This window comes from Platalea leucorodia, assembly GCF_965183815.1.
Source record: "Platalea leucorodia genome assembly, chromosome: 2".
Lineage (NCBI taxonomy): Eukaryota > Metazoa > Chordata > Aves > Pelecaniformes > Threskiornithidae > Platalea > Platalea leucorodia.
This window is the reverse complement of record NC_138824.1, coordinates 79826218-79848144: the sequence shown is the minus strand read 5'-3', so window position 1 is coordinate 79848144 and position 21927 is coordinate 79826218. Positions and strand designations below refer to the sequence as shown.

At 41.2% G+C, this 21927-nt stretch overlaps 1 protein-coding gene across 7 annotated transcripts in view; it reads right to left on the bottom strand.

Annotated features, from left to right (window-relative positions):
- The window catches only part of TBL1X (transducin beta like 1 X-linked), a 205561-nt gene that overhangs the window by 76852 nt on the left and 106782 nt on the right, over positions 1 to 21927 (bottom strand). For 5 of the 7 annotated variants that reach the window (XM_082337750.1, XM_082337748.1, XM_082337751.1 and 2 more), the window contains one exon: positions 20903 to 21010. The exons of the other annotated variants lie outside the window; for them this stretch is intronic. The gene's annotated coding sequence lies outside the window, so the exon portion shown is untranslated. Of the gene's footprint in view, positions 1 to 20902; positions 21011 to 21927 lie in introns of those variants that run through there. 7 annotated transcript variants of the gene reach the window in all.

Genomic DNA, 21927 nt, shown 5'->3' with positions numbered 1-21927 from the left:
TTAAAGAAAAGTTTTTGATGATGATGATGAGTGGCATGTTGGTTTCAAATAGGTTTATATATAGAAGATGAGAAACATTTTATGGAGCTGCAAATAAAACGAAAAAGTGACAGTAGGCATAAAGCCACAGGACACACAACAGAAAAGATGCAACGTGCCTTTTTTCTCTCACTTGGAACAACTTCGTAATTTTAGTACAATGTTACAGGAAAATTTACCAAGGAACTTTGTTTTCTCTCTCCATTAGGGACTCAAGGGAAAACTCTGCTCTGGGTGTCTGAAGTTCAAATAACACTTTCCAGTATTAAACTCCTTGGTCTACCCTTTGACAGAGAATTGACATTTTCCTTCTTCATGTCCAAAACTCTCTACAGTTTTAAAAGCAAGTCTGGTACTCAATAGAGTCACACATTAATCTCTCTGACCTCAAAACTGAGGAAAATAAATGCCCCTTGAACAAACTAAAAGAAGAAATGCCGCTCTTGGATAGCTGAATTGTGCCCATAAAGATGGCAATGGAATCATAGAAGCATAGAATGCTTTGGGATGAAAGGGACCTTTAAAGGTCATCTGGTCGAACCCCCCTGCAATGGGCAGGGACATCAACAACTAGATCAGGTTGCTCAGAGCCCCATCCAGCCTGGCCTTGAATGTTTCCAAGGATGGGGCATCTACCAGCTCTCTAGGCAATCCGTTCCAGTGTTTCGCTACCCTCACTGTAAAAAATTTCTTCCTTCTATCTAGTCTGAATCTACCCTCTTTTAGTTTAAAACCATTACCCCTTGTCTTATCGCTATTGGCCCTGCTAAAAAGCCTGTCCCCATCTTTCTTATAAGCCCCCTTTAAGTACTGAAAGGCCGCAATAAGGTCTCCCTGGAGCCTTCTCTTCTCCAGGCTGAACAACGCCAGCTCTTTCAGCCTTTCCTCATAGCAGAGGTGCTCCATCCCTCTGATCATTTTTGTGGCCTTCCTCTGGACCCACTCCAACAGGTCCATGTCCTTCTTGTACTGAGGACCCCAGAGCTGGACACAGTGCTGCAGGTGGGGTCTCACCAGAGCAGAGTAGAGGGGCAGAATCACCTCCCTCGACCTGCTGGCCACGTTAAAAAAATTATTATAGACTATTATTGGAGCCACAGACACATTTTTGTTTGGTTGGCTTAGCTATAGAAATCAAGGCTAAAGGCAGAATGAAGTATGTGCCCCAGATATGTGCTCTAGGCGTACCCCCAACTTGCAGCCTGGAAGGAGATGTGGGTCTCGCTCCAGAGCTTTGCTCTTCCTCCTGAGCTGTCACACACTTTGGAGAGAAGCCTGCAGGGAAGGACCCCGGTGTGCAGCACCAGCAGGGCCGCCCCCGGCTCACTAACTGCGGGAGCAGGCTGTGCCAGAGCTGCACCTGCCCTGCACTCAGCACAAGGTGCTGTGACAAGCCTCCAGTCCATACCCGCAGGGCATTAGCATCCCGGGGTGCGTAAGTCTGAGCTCTCCATTAGATGCCACCTTAATATGAACAGCAGCAACTGATAAAAACAAATGGATAAAAATCAGGATGTCTGTCTCTGAAGTCTGGCTCCACCACAGATTTGTTTTGTGACCTTGATTTACACCTGAAAAGGGGTGTTTTGTCAGCTTCAGTCAGCGAGAGGTAGAGTGGCTTTGGTAGGTGAATGACAAAATAGAGGTATCATCTGGCAGCAGCAAAGACTCCTCCCATGGCCCTCTTCACTACAGCACCAGTCCTGCTGCTGAAAATATCTCTGCGATATATGAATGCAGTGCAGAGGCAGCAATGCAGGTGTAACTCTTATCTTAAAATTAAAGCGAAAAATTGTGTGATATATTAAGAGACCTACACACACACTGAATTATTTTTCTCTCTTTTACTAAAATCTCGCTAGTGTTTTACAATCTCTCTTTAGCTACCAGCTTAAATAACGTAGTTTGACCACCCTTACAAGTGAGTCGGATGGTAAATTGAGTTCATGGTAAATCCAGCAACTAATTACAAATTGTTAAAGTCTGTTTAGATTAGCTTAAAAACATGTGTTAAAAAGACACATATTTGTTTTCATATCCTACACAATCCCCCCTGCCTTAAAAGCTCGGAACTATCCCAAAATTTACTAAGAGCCACCTGCACACATAAAGAAAAACAGTATTATCCAGAGATAAAATCCTTTGCTATGAAGTGTTATGTTTTGTCTTGCATAATCCCTAAGCCATTTTTGTGCCAGAGAAAGAAAAATGTCTGTAGTAATGAAAATTACTACATGTATTTGGAACCACAACGTGCTTGTGAATAAATCCGTCATTTAACACTGAAATTAAGAGAAAATATTTCAAGCTTGCTCCATATTGTCCTAATGAAGTATGTTTTATAATTCAAAATAATAAGAGAAAATAAGTAGTTTAAGCTGAAGACTGATTCCCGAAGACAACATTTGATTCTCAATTCCAACTCCACAACCTTGGGAAATGCAACTTTATCTTTTTACTTACAGCCCACTGTAAAGTGCTTTATAGTAGTTCACTTAGGATTCATCCACCTCACCAGTGTTTTGTGGTAATTAGCTGGACAAAATTTACAGAAAAAATGAAATGAAACCCAAGATGATAATGCAAACCTTATCAAAGGATATAAACCACCACATATCTCCACTTTAAAAATTCCCTTCAAGATACATCATCATCACAATAATAAAAAAAACAACCCTGACTTTGAATTCAAGGTTGATTGAATTTCGTCACACTCTCAACCTTCCAGCTTCCTGCTAATTCAAATTATTAATTGGCAGATATCCAGAAGAAGCAGGGGAGGGGAAATCTAATTTGTCCATGTACTTAGACAACTAAAAACTCCCTTTACAATTGCTTATCTCCATATTCCCTCTGTTCATCTTCCAGAAAAGCAACAAAATAAAAGCAGAAGCACTTCCTTAGTGGAAGAGAATGAAGTGCTAAATGTATATCCCATTTTTCAGCAACTGCAGAAACACACATCCTTGCCTTTTTTGCTCCCCTTGTTTTCATCACTGGTATTATTAGCTATTTTTTAACCACTGCACAATATGGCGAGTCCTTCTGACAGGAGATGCAAAGGCAAAGCCTCTTTCCCAAAGAACTTGCAGTTAAAGCTCTCGACTAAACCCACTTGAGTTATTAAAGTAAAGGATGAGACTTCATGGCTCTCAAGTGAAGCAGGGGCATGGCAGTGATCCTACAGTACTTACAGAACCTCATCTCTTGCAGGTCTACTGGAGGCACAGTTTACGAGGAAGAAGAGAAGGGATGCAGGGGTCTACATGTAAGTGCACAAAAAAAAAAGGATTTCTCCACTTTCTCAGCTCGCTCTTTCTTATGTCACCTCACATGATTATTTTTGTCTCTTATGGTTTCTTTGTTATGCTTTTAGAATTTCCCTATTTCCCCTCAGGGCCTGGGGTATTCAGAACGAAGGTTATATTTACACTGGGGTGGCTGAAACTTTGCTGTTTTCTATTTCCAAGACACAGTTGACTAAACTTGGCAACATTTACAGTATCTGCTGAAATCAACATCTGACTTCCTCTACACCAACTAGCATTAATCAGATAACTGACATTTTAAAAAAAAGAAAGGTGAGCACTATCATCTGCCTCTTTTTGGTATCAGTCACTTTTTAATGCCACCATTAAAAGAGTGAACGGTTAAATTTGGAAATATTTTTAGCATAAGAAATACAGAAAAATTCAAACTCAACTGTGCCAGGTTATGTAGGCAGTAGAAGGGCTGGAGCTAAAAGTAGTACATAGAATCATAGGACCATTTAGGTTGGAAAAGACCTTTAAGATCAAGTTCAGACGTACAGTAATTGTATTCATATGTCCTGAAATTTGTTCCTTACTGAAACCCCTATGAACGCCTGATGGCTGAAAGCAGAAAGCCTGGGACGTTCCGGCTGCCACCGGCGGGTGACCCCAGGTGGCTGCAGGCCACTTATGGAGTGGGAGAACTCCACCGCCAGGAGCTCAGCCATGGTTGGGCAGAATTAGTACAGCACCGCGGCTCTGCTGGCGAGGTTTTGCATTTCTTGCTGTATGGCCTGCAAAGCAATTTGAACAAAAGGCGTTATGGACTTGGGATCTTATGTTGCTTTACATATTATTCCCATAGTCAACGGGAATAAAATTGACTTTGGGAAACCAAAAGTCAACCTGCACAATTTTTTTTCTTGCACATGACTCTGTCCAGGTTTCGCCTAGGATAGAGTTAATTTTCTTCCTAGTAGCTGGTATAGTGCTGTGGTTTGGATTTAGGATGAGAATACTGTTGATACTACACTTGATGTTTTAGTTGTTGCTAAGTAGTGCTTACACCAGTCAAGGACTTTTCAGCTTCCCATGCTCTGCCCGGTGCACAAGAAGCTGGGAGGGGGCACAGCCAGGACAGCTGACCCCGACTGGCCACAGGGCTATGCCATACTGTATGGCGGCATGCCCAGTATATAAACTGGGGAGGTTGGCTGGGAGGCAGTGATTGCTGCTCAGGGACATGCTGGGCATCAGTCAGCGGGTGGTGAGCAATTAAATTGTGCATCACTTGTTTTCTATATTCTTTTATCATCATTACTATAATTATTATTTTCTCTTCCTCTGCTGTCCTATTAAACTGTCTTTATCTCACCCCACGGGTTTTACTTTTTCTTTTTGGTTCTCTCCCCCATCCCCCTGGGGCGGCGGGGGGAGGGTGAGCGAGCGGCTGTGTGCTGCTTAGTTGCCGACTGGGGTTAAACCACAGTTTAAACATGCTGCTAGTAAGATGTCTCAAAGTGAAATTAGCTCAGATCTTTAGGGGCAATGCCCCAATACCCCTTTTTGCAGTATTGTTGCCATAGATAGATATGAACAGCTGTAATTGACCGAAACTTGTTCAACCATTCGACTGTTGCGCAGGGAGGGTAGGTTACACCTGCCCGTCTGTTGTCAGCATGGACTCTGGCTAACAGTCAAATATGCAGCGAACAGTCACTTGTTACTATGCGCGACAGCATCAGTTCTCATTACGCAGTGAAGATACTAAGGTATGAAAGATATCTGAGCTACAAGCTACGCTGTTACTTTCCAGAATCTGCAGGCAAATTAGAAGGCATAATTTAGCCTTTAACATAACCAAATACCCTTTAAACATGAGGGGAATAACAGTATTTCAAGAGGTTCAACACCCAATTCTAACATTTCAAAAGATGGTACACCATTAAGCAAAGGACACAAAACCTCACGTTTCAATTGCTTCCCCTTCCCAAAGCTTTATGTATTTGGAAATACTTCCACTGTTCTGTCAGTTCCAAGAGGTAAATAATTTCAGTTGTTGTTTAAACTGACTTGGAAAAAACGATGCACCCTGACATCCCTTCCCCAAGCCCTGGGGTGCTGCAAAATCCAGTCACATCTGCACTGCATACAGTAAGTAACCACATCTTGTTTTTAAGTCTTGACCACATCCTTTTACCTCCATTTCAGCTCGGTGGGCCTAATTTAAGTAGTGGTTTACTAATTAGATGAAAAAGCATTAAAAATGCCTGCAAAACGCATCAGGAATCAAGCCCCAGTAGCTATTTTGCCTTCAATGGGCTAATTTCCTGAGTTGCCAGATCAAAGGTATTGCAGATGGCACAGACACAAACAGCAGAATCCAAACTTGAGGATTATAGACAATCAAATGCCACTGACAAGCAAACCAAAACTAGTAATTATAACTTTTAAAAAATGCATAGGAAGTAAGAAGTTCATAAGAATTCTACTGATGGCCCAGTTCCTTTTTGCTCCCAGGTCAGTTTACTTAACAGATCAGGTAGAATACAAATGGGGATGGGGGGAGCATAACATCGACTGGTTTTATTCCAATTCGGGACTGAAAAGCCTATTAATTATGTGAGATTACACACCATCCATAAGGAAATCACTGTTGTTTTCAACTGTTAAATTGAAATTACTAGGGAAAAACAGTCACTGTGCTTTTAAAGCAATGACCAAATAACTTCATATATATTGTCGATGATCCAGAAGGAAAGGAGGCAATTTCAAAGGGCAGAATGTTAATTTTTATGTGCTATAGCACTTAAAAACTACATGCTAACCAAACCCTATTCTGCATTGTTCAAAAGAAAACTAAGAGGGGTTAAATTAATAGAACTATTCAGATGACAAGATATAGCATCAAATAAATTGTCATGGGGTTTAGGGGTTTTTTATGCCCAGTCTGTAGGCTCAGATAATACAAAATACAGGAGCAGGAAAATGTGATCACAGATGCATGAATTTATCTGTTTTATCAGTTCAGTTCTAGTTTAAAGCAGTTTAAATGAGCTTTGATAATGAAAGGCAACGGGACCAGATCAAATAGTGCAAGTGATTTGATTAGCTCCATGCTAACCATCACGGGTAGATTTAATTTAGAACGGAGCGATCACGTCTGACTGTAGTAAACAGCTCAGCATCTGCCTTCCAAGGTAACACCTTCATCAGAGAGAGACTGAGATCCACTGTCCTCACAAAGTTTTTAGCTAAATCCCCCATTTCAAGCTGCTAGTAACTTCTCAAGACTAACAACTACAACAAAGAGAACGATGCAAGTTTCTGTAACACCAGGAAACCCTTGAAGAATGAAATCTGCTGCGTAAACTCTGTCTAAATCTACTGAAAAGTATAATTAAAATTATGTAAACAAGCCCTGGGGCCGAGTTTAGCGGTCAACTAGAGCAACTTGGACAAAGCCACAGCAGAAACCATATACCTAAAATATTTCATCAACACATCAACTCCAGTAGTAACGAACACGCTGCAGTACCAGAAATTTTATTTCCTCCATCCCAGTAAAAACAAGGCCACTCCTATTTTGCTCTCTCTTTCAAAGGGACATGCAATTCTTCCACTGCATAGCAACAAAGGTTTAAATCAATACAAATGCAATCTCATTTGTCTCCCAATATATTTGTGTCAAAATTTTAGGAATGCAAAACATAATATAATGATGCAGACCATTACCTAGCAATGAGTTCTTAATATTCACTCTCCTGTGAAATTCTAAACCAAAACTGACTTAAGAGTCAAGAGAAGAACATATGCAAAGAGGCTAGACTTCAAAAAACCGCCAGCAAAGTTAAGATCCTCTTTACTCACAGCACTGTATGCAAGCTAAGAGCAGACATTGGTTACAGGACGGGTGACCACAGCAAGAAGAGAGAGCTCTGAGAGACACGGCACCGTGAAAGCTTTGGGGAATGACTGAAATAAGCACCGCAAGAGAAATGGAAATTCTATGTAAGGAGATTTTGTAAATTCTCAAAACATTGACATTGATGGAAAAGTTAATATAAAGGAAAGAAAGATGGTTAGTTTATAGAGAAAAAAAGGAAAACAGTTGGCAAATTTGTATTTATACCCATCACAAACTTGCTAATAGGCAATAATAACAGGCTTAATCTACCTCAGACAGATACCAAATTTTCCCTCATTTTTTCATTTTGGCCGCACTAGCTCACCAAGCATCTCGGGAGTGGAGAAACTCAGAGGATCCCTAGGCTCCAGCCTCCCAGCTGGGGCTGTCAGACCATTCTTTCCTCCCCTTACACTCAGCCTCCCTGATCCAACTGCTTCTACCGATCCCCTTCCCCATCCCTTGGAGCACGGTCTTCAGATCCATGTCACTACGGATAGGTTGCTTCCAGACTTTTGCTGGTCTGACCTTGGGTTATTTTATTTAAAACTGACAGTTACCCTTTTTCTTAATGACCTTTGCATAATTTTAGACATCTACTTATGGGGAGAACTTTCCCTCTTTGAGCTTGCAAAGACTGTATATATTAACAGACTTCCAAAATATTATCTAATTAGGATGAATTAAAAATATTTGGGCTTACTCTTAAGGAGATAATTTGCAAAGATCTGTCAGTATCTAGAGAGAAATCCAATGCATACATAAAAAGGGAAAAGAGCCTCTCCAGCTTACTACTAAATAGAGATTTATCAACTCAAATTGTTTAAAACAGAATCATCCCACTATGATTAATAGTTTAACGTAAAGCTAGAGTTGTTTAAAAGAAGGAAATGAACAAAAGTATTGGAATGATATTGTATAATCTGGAAAGGTTTGAAGCAATGTTTTGGGAAAACATGGCTGGAAAGACCTCCCGGCATATCAGATACCAAGTTTAGCCTTAGTCATATTTTATGACAGCTGAACTTCTGGCTCAAAAAATAAAGAATTTGCAAAAAAATCATGAAACTGGCAGTGTAAAATGAGGTTATTGTGCTAAAACCTGAAGTAATATATTTTTAAAACATGGGATTAATTTACATTTAAGGTCAAATTTTGAAGCAAGTTATTAAGCCTCAAATGACCAAAGATTTTTAATGTCTGTATTCATGGAATGGAATCACATAAGTAACAAGGAGACACGGTTTTGTTTAAGGCCAAATTACAATGTTTATTCAAAAAGGAGCACTACACCCTTCTTGTGTAAGTAAAAAGGATTATTGTTTTTGCACGATGATGCTCAACTTTTAATATAGAGGAAAAGACTCATCTCAGTGTCAAAACATATTCATGTCAAATCTTTTTTGGAACAAAGTTCATAACTTGAAAGCTCAAAAGACAAATAAGCATATTTCCTGCATTTCATTTCTCTACAGACATAAGAAGATATTCTAATACTAAGCAAGTCTTTAGCATTGAACTTATTAACAACAAGGCAAGATGATTAACATGTTTAAAGTCTAGTTTGAGTTATATGGGCCACATGATTCAATTCCTGTATAAAAGCCAGCAGCTACACTTGAATTACACCAAGATTTCTCCAAACTAATTTTGTTTCGCTATCAGTGTTGAGCAGAAGAGGCAGAAACAGCAGCAGCATCCTTAAGCTAAAATGCCAGAAGCAGCATTTGACTGCTCAGGATGTATTTACATAGGATTTTGAAGCAACTCCTTGCTATACCTTGATCTGGAACAGTATTTCTGAACTAGCAGTCCAGAAATTGCCATTAACTAGTATGGCAGGAATACTTCTTAAGACAGGTTGCTGTTTTTCTAATCTTGTCAGCTACACTTAATGGGACATATTCTGAACACATGTTTTTAGATAAACCAGCTAGAATGCAAGTTTGCCTTAATATCTTTTGCAATTGCAAAAGGAAGAATTGGTTGGTAAAGGCAAAAGTACACTAAGAAGCTGTAAAATACTACTGTAACAATTTGCAAGTTGATCTTTCACATACACATTTTTCATAATTGCCTATCTATCTAGACAAAAGTTATTAAATGTGTGATATACTATATATGTATATAATTAAATATCATAGACAATTAATATATAGTGCAAATAGTTCAGCAGAAAAGTATTATTTAATTTGCAGGCCAGTGCCAGTTCTGTGTGGGAATAAGGTACATGATGTAGCTAATCTATTAAGGAGGCCCTCAAACAGTAACCTAAAGGGAAGCTTTAATAGTTTTGGGTTTCTTTGGTTTTTTTCCTAGTATCTTCCATGAAGCTAACCTCAGATTTTGCTTGGCACTTTGTATTTCAACGAAGAGAGAAAATGCCTAGCGAGAGTCTTGGACTCACTGGAATCAGTAAGAAGGATGTCAGTGGCCTCAGACCACTATTACTAATAAGAATGAGAATAGATCACTAAAGTACAAACTCTTCAAAGGATGGTATCATTGCCTTTTTGTTTATGAAGAATTCTCTGAGGCAGACTGGCATCTTTTCTGTGTTGTGGAGAATCAAAAATATCTTATACTTTTTAAATTAGTTTTACAATGTTGAATATAATCATTCTTTAAACATACAAACTAAAAAAAAAAAGTTGATGGATGAATCATTAAATCCAGAGACCTTGATTATGGGGAGAACTGAGTAGGGACCAGAAAGAAATTATTTTATATTTCCTTGATCGGAGATATACAATGATGCTATAGAAGAAGGCTCCTATGATTGATTATTCTGTTTATTAGGACTGGAAGCAAGCTAGATAAAAGGGAAATGAATTTGTGCATGCATCAGTTGAACTAAGCTTATTTAAACTGATTTAAATTGACGATAAACAGAATTCATGTTACAGAGATTTGGGATGCTTGCTAATTTACATTGTAGCTCACAGAGTAACCAATAAAAAAGCTTTAACCATCTCAGATATAACAAAAATTATAAACCCACTTTGTTTTATTACAATAGATACCTTGTTTGGAAGAGCGTCTTTCCTGTTCCCCATATATTTTCCAAGTAGCTAACAGCCATATTAACCCAATCTCCTGCACCATTCCTTAGGAGAAGATATAGCACTATACAACCCTGGGAAGCCATGTGATATGGATTGTTCAAAGGGAATTGGCTCTGCCCAAGTCAATACAAAGACTATTTTGAGACATACTGCACAAATGCTTGCACCGATGTAAGACTGGGTGTGCTGCAGCTGTTTGCCTCTGCTCCTTAACTGGAGTTTACTGTCCCTCACAGCTGAACCAGAGCAAAAGACAGCCTGATCTCTCCTTCCATTCTTTAAAGTTAGAGCATCCCAGTATGTTTTAACAGACTTCAGCAAGAGTTGGCTGGAAATGGACTTTGCGCTGAAACAGTCAGGGACACTCAAGTGTGCTGCTCTTTCAGTTCAGGTGCAGGCTCTGCAATCGCAGCTGTTTCTGTGGTGATCATTCACTCTCCATCTATACCATTACAACAACTTTATTAAGTCAAAGTAATCACATTTATGAAAAAAAAAGCTTGGGCCAAGGTACTCCATTACAAAGCCAAGTGTGAACCTCTGACCTCGGTGTGTAAGTAAAAATGTAGCATCAGTGCTGACATGCCGGTAATTCCATTTTTATTAATTATACCTGAAAACTCACCAGTTCACACCAAAGAACTACATCTTAACTCTCATTACTATAGATAAGTAAACTTTTGAGAAAAAATAGTAATTTTATTTCTTTTCACTTACAGCATTCAGAGTGAAGATTAGACAGTAAAATATCATGCTGCCTGAAGATGGAAATTCTTCTGAAATTAACTGATGTTAATCTGTATATTGGGCACAAATCTTTAGCACGTACTATCTATATATTAGCATGATTATCCATAAATTATATTCCTGTTCCATTAAATCAAAGCAGTTCAGGTAGGAACAGCTCATACAAATATGTAAACAGCAATACAGATCCTATACCTCTCCAAGGCTTAATTTATAGAGAAACAACTTATTGAAGGAACAATTATATTACATGTTCTGTTTCTGCGTGGGACGACTGCATGAGACGTTTGGATATTTAGGAGTATGTTTAACTAGACTGCCTGTAGTAATTCCATTTCTACAGCATAATGGGACAAAAGAATTCAGTTTAAAACAGAAGCTTCAAGTGAACCAACCTTTAAAAAGCAGAAAATCCTATTCTTCAGAGGAAAACTGTCCCAGTTCTGTGTGGGAAGCAGCAGATTTACTGCACATACCTAGTCTCTCATTACTGGCAGTTTACAGAAGACACTATGTCTCTGGAATGTGCTATGCACACAGTGTTTGCACAGTACATGTACAAGGACATACCTGAGTTTTCCAAGAGTGCCGCAGCCTAAGGTGAATTCACTGACCTGGGCAAATTTCTGCAGTTGTGCCCAGACAGGCAAAGCAGACTTCAGGCTGATGAAGAAGAACCATTTGCCCACATGAAGTCTCTGCTGAGCAAGCTCACAGAAGCAGTTTCGGGTAACACAGAGCTTTACTCTCACCCACCCTGTGGCAGGGTGGTATGCTCATGGAGGTATGCACCTTTCGCTTAAGCTGGCACTCCAGGTAAGGTAAATATACACTTATTAACAATTATAACAAAAATTGTCTTTCTCCACTCCGCACATCTATTACTAGCACTTTCAAGTGACTGGCACAGTGAATGTGGAATCCTAATATGCTCTACAAATCAAAGGGCAGGGAGTACAGGATTGTCACAACCCAGTCCTAAAAGGTCCGAGTTATGCCTTAAATAACCACCAGCTTAGTTTAAAAATCAAAGCATAATGTGGTTTGCCATCTTATTTTGGAATGCTAGCATTCTTCAGCCTCTCTTGACTATCATCGAAAACCTTCCTTGGAACCTTAACTGTGTTAAAGAAAAGGGGTTTTAAAAAAAGAAAAAAAAGAGTAATAATCTTATTCCACTAGCAGTAGTTTAAAATGCTACTGTATAAAAGGAAGGCTCAAAGCAAGTATCTCAGAAGTTGGCCATGACTGGAATAGTAGTTTACTCATCTCTCCAGCACAATGTAAAGGCATAAAAATTGTTACCTAATAGATAAGTTCACGTTCTCACTAGATATACTTTCTTCTGACTTGGCTGAAAGGTAAAAAAATACTGATTAAGTAATATTTTGTGAATAAAACCAGACTTCACTTAACTATGATTCACCAAGTAGCAAGAGAAGTATCAGGGAATATATGAATAAAACTCTGCTTTAGCCTTGAAACGGCTGCAAATTTAAAGAATGTTTATTTTTATTTTGAAATATGCCTATTTTAAAAAATATATGACAACAGTTCACTATTTTTCAGTGAACAGACACAATGCCATGTGACTTTTAAGAATAACAACACACTGAATAATGAATGCTGAGTGGTCAAAGGGAATAGTTCATGTGTAGGCCCACAGGTGCCATATTATTTGTTGACAATACTTGAAAAACAATTTTAGAAATCAAAATCAATATAGAGTTTATTAACTGAAGCCAAGAATTATATTATAAAAGTTTAAAAGTAGTTTGATTTTTCTAGTTCATAAATCTAACTGACCAACAAAATGATTTGGTGGGTTCTAGTGCCAACAGCATCTGTTGTTACCATACAGAAAACTTCTCTCTCTGCCTGTGCAATACCATTGATGAAGTTCTAAATAAATTAAAACAAACCATTAAAATAACTAATTGTAAAATTGTAAGTTTTTAAGGAACAAGTATGCACGGGTATATTATAATAATTTTCAAACTCATGCACTTGGCAGGCCAACTGTCTGAGCATAGTTTTTTTTTTACTTTCCTTGTACAAAATGCAATGTTGTTCTTATGTAAAAAGAAGACACACCTTTCATCAAAATCAACCATCTTAATGCTGACCTATATGTAATGAAACATTCTTCTCAGTCACACCAAATGAATGCTTCTGAAAAAATACTGTTTTGGAAATATTTTTCAAAAAGAATATTGGACATTTTCTTATGTTAATCTGTGCCTGTGCACTTCTACCAAAAATAGTCACAAGTTGCACTATCACATTTCATTTCTGACATTCTCAAACTGCACCCATTCCAAGCTCCCTGAACAACAGAAACCTGTTTGGCATTATCAGCTGATATGTTTGAAGTATCTTCCACTTACATCCTATCCATCTCGTTCTTAAATTCAAAGTCACTAATTCATACAATAAACATCAACCTAATAAAGGGTGATTTGTTTCTTCCTAGGTATCATCTGCATACTCCTACTGTTTCTAACTGAACTCCCCCAACTCTTCATGTTTCCACATCTAATTTTGCCTCATCTCTCTGCTTCATCTTGCTTTTTACACTCTTAAGGTTTTCTAGTCAAGATACTGTAATTCCCTATGCATTCACACAACGTATCACACATCATCTTGATATAGGCAGCATCTTATCATTGTCACCCCCATCATATCAATAATAAACAATGATAACAGTAAAAATGCATGGGACAAAACTAACATGACTGTATTTTGTTAAAACATATTTTTGTTAGTCTTGATAGAGATTTTGGCCATGACTTTCAAAAGCCACTATTAACTTGGGGAAATAATTTTGGTGCCTACCTAGTAGAAAGTACTAAAGCGGTCTGATACTCATCATGTAAAAATTGTTTCCCTAGCTCGGGCAACTAAACTAGTAAAACACAGGACCGAAGAAATTTCTGTGGTCCATTCCCAGGCACAAGGGAAAATCCACTAAAAATGATTACTAACTTTGTAAATTCCTAACGTTTTTCTCTGCTTCTGGGTTTCCTCTGACTGGTTCAGATAAACGATTGTTACAGAACCACCTAAGCAGATCTGCACCGCTGCTCCTAACGACTCTCCAAAATCCAACAAGGATTTTCTACATTTAATGCCAGTAAGTTACATGAAAACTTCCTAGAGCTTCCTTCTTCGAAACCTGATATCTTCTACCAGTATTGGCTCTGTCTTCACCCTAGACTGGTTAGAGACATTCTCTTGTGGAGAGGAAAGTCCCAGTGTTACTATGAGACGGAGAAGTGCTTAAGCATGTACCGTCACTCCCCGTTACAAAATCTCTGGCTAGTGTAAGACCAGCTGCACGTTTCGTAAGGAATACGTGAAAGAGATCCCGGAGATCTGCCTGATCTTCAGAGTGACAGAAAGTGAAAAGATTCATAATCAATTACTGGTTATGTATCTGGTGAAAAGTTGAGAGGTTATGGACTTTGAAATGGCAACTCGCATCCATGGCGAGAAGGAGCTCTGTTTAGGGAAGAAGCTTCATCTCACCGACGTGGTTACTCTCTGGATAAGGACAACCTAGGGCAAGCAAAAAGCTTCTCAAGTAAACTGGGAGGTGTTACAGAAACAGATGCAATACAAACCCAACCCTACGTATGGACACCTGAGTGGAGAGAAGAATCAGAGGCCAAGGAAACAGGCAAGAGAGGCCGTAAAGCCTTGTTTAGGAGGAGATGTTTTGTATAGTTGCTATCACTTTAAACTGCTGGGGGAGATCTCCACTACTAAAACATTAAAATCAGTACTTCTAACTTTTCAGCAAAAGAGAGCCAGAGAAAAAGAAATAGAAGATGGTACTCTACATTACTGGCACCATTATCTCTCGGAATTACTGATAAGCCAGGGGAACAAGATCTTGAATTCATATAGATAATATGCTAGCAGATCCCATGAGGATATAGTGTTGGTAATATGAGATAAAGCAAACCACCAAACCATATCAGAGAACTGGATGATCTGCTCCTTAAGTATGTATTTGTAAAACATGAAAAGAACTAAGAAGGATGTCCGTCTGAGAGATATAAGTTAGAAATGCCATGCAGTCAGTAGTAACACATCAGGCGCTCCCAAATTTTATTCCTAGAGTACTTTTTCAAATACCAAAAGCGAATTACACTCTGGACCTGCACATTCAATATGTAAAGTTTAGTTAATCATCACAAGCATGGAAGTTCATTGGCCCATGAAACCAGAGGAAAATTCTGCATTTGGGAGAAAATATAGACATGAAAATGTGGAAGGACTCTCCCTACCCCACTGCCACCAGGGACCAAAGGCCACTATTAAACAGTCCAAAAAAGGCAACCTGTGGCAAAAAAATCACATTCTAATTCTGGGTTAAGGGTGTAATTAGATTGAAATATATATTATGAAAAAAAAAAAACCAAACCCAACAAAAACCCACAACTTAGCTAGAAATTAATTCAAATAGGAAATTTTGGACTAAAGAAAACAGACAAGAAAGCAGAGGGCCTCCAACTTCTGATTCATGTTTTAAAAGAATACAAACACACTATGCAAAAAACCCCCAACCAACCAACATATATTTTTTTCTCTGTAAGTAGAAACAAAAACATTTTTACAGATAAGGAGGCCATTAGTAAGCAAAACAAATGTTAAAAGATGACTTTAAATTAGCACACCCAGATAATTTGCGCCTTAGAGTCCTAAAAGTGTTTGCGAGTGTATCATTTCAATGCTGCTAATTTTCAATACATTTGGGAACACCAGAAAAATTCAGTAGGACTTCTAGCTTTTTCTGCCAATATTTGAAGATGGTAAGTGGTACGATCTCAGTAATTATAAGAGCTCTAAACCATTATTAATCTCAGGCAAAATAACCAGCAAACTGATAAAGGATAATCCTCTCCCGGCCCACCTCGCCCCCCAGGTGCCCTTACACAGTAGGTATGAGGCTCTGGAACTCGAGGACCAGGAGGATGAAGATACGGACAGTGATCCGTCCAAGGGGTTGACTGGGGGGAACCAGTCAGCCCCATGCACTACAACGGCCACTGGTAAGAAAAACAGAAGGGTAATTGTCATAGGTGACTCCCTTCTGAGGGGAACAGAGGGCCTGATATGCCGACCGGACCCATCCCATAGGGAAGTCTGCTGCCTCCCTGGGATAAGGATAAGAGACATTCCCAGGAAGCTCCCTAGGCTGGTAAAAGCGTCCGATTATTATCCACTATTGGTTGTTCAGGTTGGCAGTGATGAGGTAGCTGATAGAGGCACAAAGGGACTTCACAGAACTGGGGCGATTACTTGAAGGATCAGGAGCGCAGGTAGTGTTTTCCTCCATCCCATCAGTAGCCAGGAGGCATATGGAAAGGAACAGGAAGACCCATCTCATTAACACGTGGCTCAGACGCTGGTGCCAGTGGTAGAATTTTGGGTTTCTCAGTCATGGGACAGTTCGCATGGCACCAGGCCTGCTGGAGACAGATGGGGTTCACCTGTCGCAAAGCGGGAGAAGGATTCTGGCTCAGGAGTTAGCAGGCCTCATTGAGAGAGCTTTAAACCAGATGCGAAGGGGGAGGGGGATAAAACCAGGCTTGCTAGGGATGAGCCTAGGGGTGGCATGCCTGTGTTGGGAGAAGAGATCTATAGCCCAACTGAAGTGCATTTACACCAATGCACACAGCATGGGCAATAAGCAGGAGGAGCTGGAAGCCACTGCGCGGCAGGAAAACTATGTTGAGGTCGCCATCACGGAAACATGGTGGGGTGACTCACACAACTGGAGTGCTGCAATGGATGGCTACAAGCTCTTTAGAAGGGATAGGCAAGGAAGGAGAGGTGGCGGGTAGCCTTATACGTTAGAGAGTTTTGTGATTCTCTAGAACTCAATGACGGTAATGATAGGGTCAAGTGCTTATGGGTAAAGACCAGAGGGAAGGCTAATAAGGCAGATATCCCGGTGGGAGTCTGTTATAGACCACCCAACCAGGATGAGGAAACAGACGAAGTATCCTACAAGCGGTTGGCTGAAGTCTCACAGTCTCTAGCCCTTGTTCTCATGGGAGACTTCAACTTACCAGATCTCTGCTGGAAATACAACACAGCAGAGAGGAAACAGTCTCGGAGGTTTCTGGAGTGTGTGGGAGATGATAACTTCCTGACGCAGCTGGGGAGGGAGCCACCCAGGGGAGGTGCCCCGCTGGACCTGCTGTTTATGAACAGAGAAGGCCTGGTGGTTGATGTGGTGGTCGGAGGTTGTCTTGGGCTCAGCGACCATGAAATGATAAGAGTTTTCGATTCTTGGAGAAGGAAGGAAGGGGGTCAGCAAAACCGCTACCCTGAACTTTAGAAGGGCAGACTTTGGCCTGTTTAGGAGTCTGGTTAGCAGAGTCCCTTGGGAGGCAGTCCTGAAGGGCAAAGGAGTCCAGGAAGGCTGGATGTTATTCAAGATGGAAATCTCAAAGGCGCAGGAGCAGGCCGTCCTCATGTGCCAAAAGACGAACGGGTGGGGAAGAAGACCGGCTAGGCTGAACAGGGAGCCTTGGCTGGAACTCAAGAAAAAAAGGAGAGCCTACCGCCTTTGGAAGAAGAGGCAGGTGACTCAGGAGGACTACAAGGATGTTGTGAGGTTATCCAGGGAGATTAGAAAGGAGAAGGCCCAGCTAGAACTTAAACTGGCCACTGCAGTTAAAGATAACAAAAAATGTTTTTACAAATATACCAGTGACATAAGGAGGGCCAGGGAGAATCTCCATCCTTTTTGGATGCGGAGGGAAACTTTGCCATGAAGGATGAGGAGAAGGCTGAGGTACCTAATGTCTTTGCCTCAGTCTTTAGTAGTCAGACTGATCATCCTCAGGGTTTCCAGGCCCCTGAGCTGGGAGATGGAGATAGGAAGCAGAATGAAGCCTCAGTTGTCGAAGAGGTGGCAGTCACCAACCTGCTGCTCCACCTGAATGCCCACAAGTCCATGGGGCCAGACGGGATCCACCTGAGGATACTGAGGGAGCTGGCAGAGGAGCTTGCCAAGCCACTCTCCATCATTTATCAGCAGTCCTGGTCAACCGGGGAGGTCCCAGATGACTGGAAGTTAGCAAATGTGACACCCATCTACAAGAAGGGTCGGAAGGAGGATCCAGGGAACTACAGGCCTGTCAGCCTGACCTCGGTGTCAGGAAAGGTCATGGAGCAGATCGTCTTGAGTGCCATTACATGGCATGTGCAGGAAAGCCGGGGGATCAGGCTCAGCCAGTGTGGGTTTATGAAAGGGAAGTCCTGCTTCACTAACCTGGTCTCCTTCTATGACAAGGTGACCCGCTTAGTGGATGAGGGGAAGGCTGTGGATGTTGTCTACTTGGACTTTAGTAAGGCCTTTGACACTGTCCCCCACAGCATTCTCCTGGAGAAGCTGGCTGCTCACGGCTTGGATGAGTGCACTCTGCGCTGGGTTAAAAACTGGCTGGACGGCCGAGCCCAGAGAGTGGTGGTAAATGGAGTCAAATCCCGTTGGCGGCCGGTCACCAGTGGTGTTCCCCAGGGCTCAGTGTTGGGGCCGGTCCTGTTCAATATCTTTATTGATGACCTGGATGAGGGGCTTGAGTGCACCCTCAGTAAGTGTGCAGAAGACACCAAGTTGGGTGGGAGTGTTGACCTGCCGGACGGTAGGAAGGGCCTACACAGGGACCTGGACAGGCTGGATCATAGGACTGAGGCCAACTGTATGAGGTTCAACAAGGCCAAGTGCCAGATCCTGCACTTGGGTCACAACAACCCCATGCAATGCTACAGACTGGGGGAGGAGTGGCTGGAGAGCTGCCTGGCAGAAAAGGACCTGGGGGTGTTCGTTGACAGCTGCCTGAACATGAGCCAGCAGTGTGCTCAGGTGGCCAAGAGGGCCAATGGCATCCTGGCTTATATCAGGAATAGTGTGGCCAGCAGGACCAGGGAGGTGATAGTGCCCCTGTACTCGGCTCTGGTGAGGCTGCACCTCGAGTACTGTGTTCAGTTTTGGGCCCCTCACTACAAGAAGGACATTGAGGTGCTGGAGCATGTCCAAAGAAGGGCAACGAAGTTGGTGAAGAGTCTAGAGCACAAGTCTTATGAGGAAAGGCTGAGGGAGCTGGGGTTGTTTAGTCTGGAGAAGAGGAGGCTGAGGGGAGACCTTATTGCTCTCTCCAGCTACCTGAAAGGAGGTTGTAGTGAGGTGGGGGTCGGTCTCTTCTCCCAAGTAAAAAGTGATAGGACGAGAGGAAACGGCCTCAAGCTGCGCCAAGGGAGGTTTAGGTTGGATATTAGGAAAAACTTCTTCACCGAAAGAGTAGTCAGGCACTGGAACAGGCTGCCCAGGGAAGTGGTTGAGTCTCCATCCCTGCAGGTATTTAAAAGACGGGTAGACGTGGTGCTTGAAGACATGGTTTAGTGGTGGACTTGGCAGTGATAGGTTAACGGTTGGACTCAATGATCTTAAGGGTCTTTTCCAACACTAATGATTCTATGATTCTACAAATTCACTGGGAAACTACAGGAATAAAAATGATGCCAGTCAACACCACTTTATCGAAACTTGGTCAGTAAAACAGAAAGTTTGATTTAATCATCTGATAAAGTTACAAACTGTGGTCAATAGAAGTTACTCCATAAATGAAACACGCAGACTTTTGAACAGCATTTAACTTACAGCCACACAACATTCAGAATAAGAAACTATTATCAGTATCATCAAATGTGAGTAAGATATAGATATAAAATAGTAGCTGTTAACAGGAAATAATAATTGAAGAAGAGTGCTCTACATTACTCCAACAAAATCATCCAGTACCAGCTCAACATTATCTAGGAGTATCATCAATGATACAAAATTAAATATTGTTGATAGCAGTTACGGCACAAAAAATGTCAGACTGGTTAATAAAGGTTGCAGAGTGGTTATTCAGAGTAATATGGATTGCTTTGTAAGATGGGGACGGTGTATTACAGCCAAGTGGACTTATGTAGCAAGAAAGAAAGAAAATGCAGGTAATACGCAGAAAATGGTGCATAGAAACCAAGGACTTAGAAAATAAATACAATCTTCATGGTACAGAAACAATTCAATACAAATGCCAGTGAAACCTTATGACAAAAAGGAGTAATAAAACCCACACACATATAAGTGCATAAGACCAGAGATACTACTTTCATTCACAGCATTAGTGATACTGGAAGAGTGAATACAGCTATATAGCCCCTGCATTATTTTCCCAAGATGGCAAAGATCTTGTTTTTTCTTGACATCTTCTCCATAATTCACCAAAAAGGGGGAAGAATTTTGTACCTCCTTAAGATGTTAACCAGAATGCTCCACATGCTGTTATTAGCACAGTGAGGGATTTAGAAAGTCATGTGAAAAGAGCACAGCAGCAATCTGAAAAGGCTGCAGAGTGCCCATGAATGTTACATGCACACAAAAACAGTCTCTGGTCCCTTCCAGGAGGGCAAGAGAGCTCAGGCCTAATGTTAGTGACTGGGCAGCACTGACAGTGGCGTAGGTACAGCGGTAAGACGGATCTTACCACTGATGTGTTTTGGGGTTATGTCCTCCCACAGCAATTACTTAACACTGAAGCCACTTAAAGACTCGTACAGGAGTTCTTGGCTTCACTACACTGAGGCTCTTCAATCTGTAGCTTAAAAACCAACCCTGAATAGACGCAGACTTTTTGTCAAACGTCTCTATATGAGAGCTGGAGTGCCGTAGCCTTAAATGAGAGCACCGGTAGAAGTATGTCATCACGTATATGCACAGAAACTAACTGCATGCATGGCTTCACCAGGGAAAAACCTGAAAGGCAGTCGGATGGGAAACCGCGTACCCGAGGTAAGCTCTTGTTTGGCAATTACTTTTGGCTTACCTGGTCGTGAGACCCTTGAGCTGCTGAATGCTGCTCCTCGCAGGCTGCTGTCAAGAGTCTGGGGGTTTGAGTTACCATGGAGATCACCGCATCTGACAGCTGAGGGGGCTGCAATGAGAGACAGAGGTACCCATCAAGCCAGTTTCCGTCACCTCATCAGAACACCAGCATTTGACTCCTTTTGCTTTTGGCGTTCGCCAAGGTACTAGCTCCCAAGTTAGGAGCTTTGGCAGAACCGTAAGGGGAAAAAACCCAACACCTATCACAGAAAGAATTAGGGAGGCAAGGGCAAGCCCCAGCAACTCATAGCATTCGAGTGCTTTGCAAAGCCGTGCACTTTTTCAGGAACCTGGAAGAATCCCAATACACCCTGAGCTTGGCTCAACAATTTTCAGCCTCTTTGGTCAAGTATAACATCAGCAAGCACCTCATCCAGAACCGCTGCTGAGCACGGGACTGAAATGCCAGTGCGCTGCCTCAGAACAGTGGGAGAGTGCTCCCTGAGAAAGCCTCCAGTGGGAATTGATTGAGCGTCACTTCTGTGCAAAAAGAAGTAAGTAGGTCAAAGAAATTACCTTCCTGTATGTTTTTGGGGGAAAGTCTAAAGGAACGCATTTATGAAAATCAAACATGAAAGATAGACTGGTTTTCTTCTGCAATAATAAACCTATTTGCAGACTTTTCCATGCCTGCCATCGAGCATGATGAGTAAAGCCTTATTTCATATCTCCTCTGCCATTCGACCGCCATGTATCTTGACTAGTTTCCTACCCCTGCATTTCAAGCCTTAAGTCTTATGCTCAGTTTTTGTCTATGTAATCTAATAATTAAATGCTGTAAAGTGAAATGAGATATTCATTGGAGACTTTTAAAATTAATTATACTCTTCCACACAAATGTCTAACAGCTTTTAAAAATATACATTAAGGATCATTTTATGATATAATCAATTTAATAAATAACATATTTAAACACATCATCAGGAGAAGCCTTCACAAATCCAGTTCTAATTCTCAGTCTGCAGT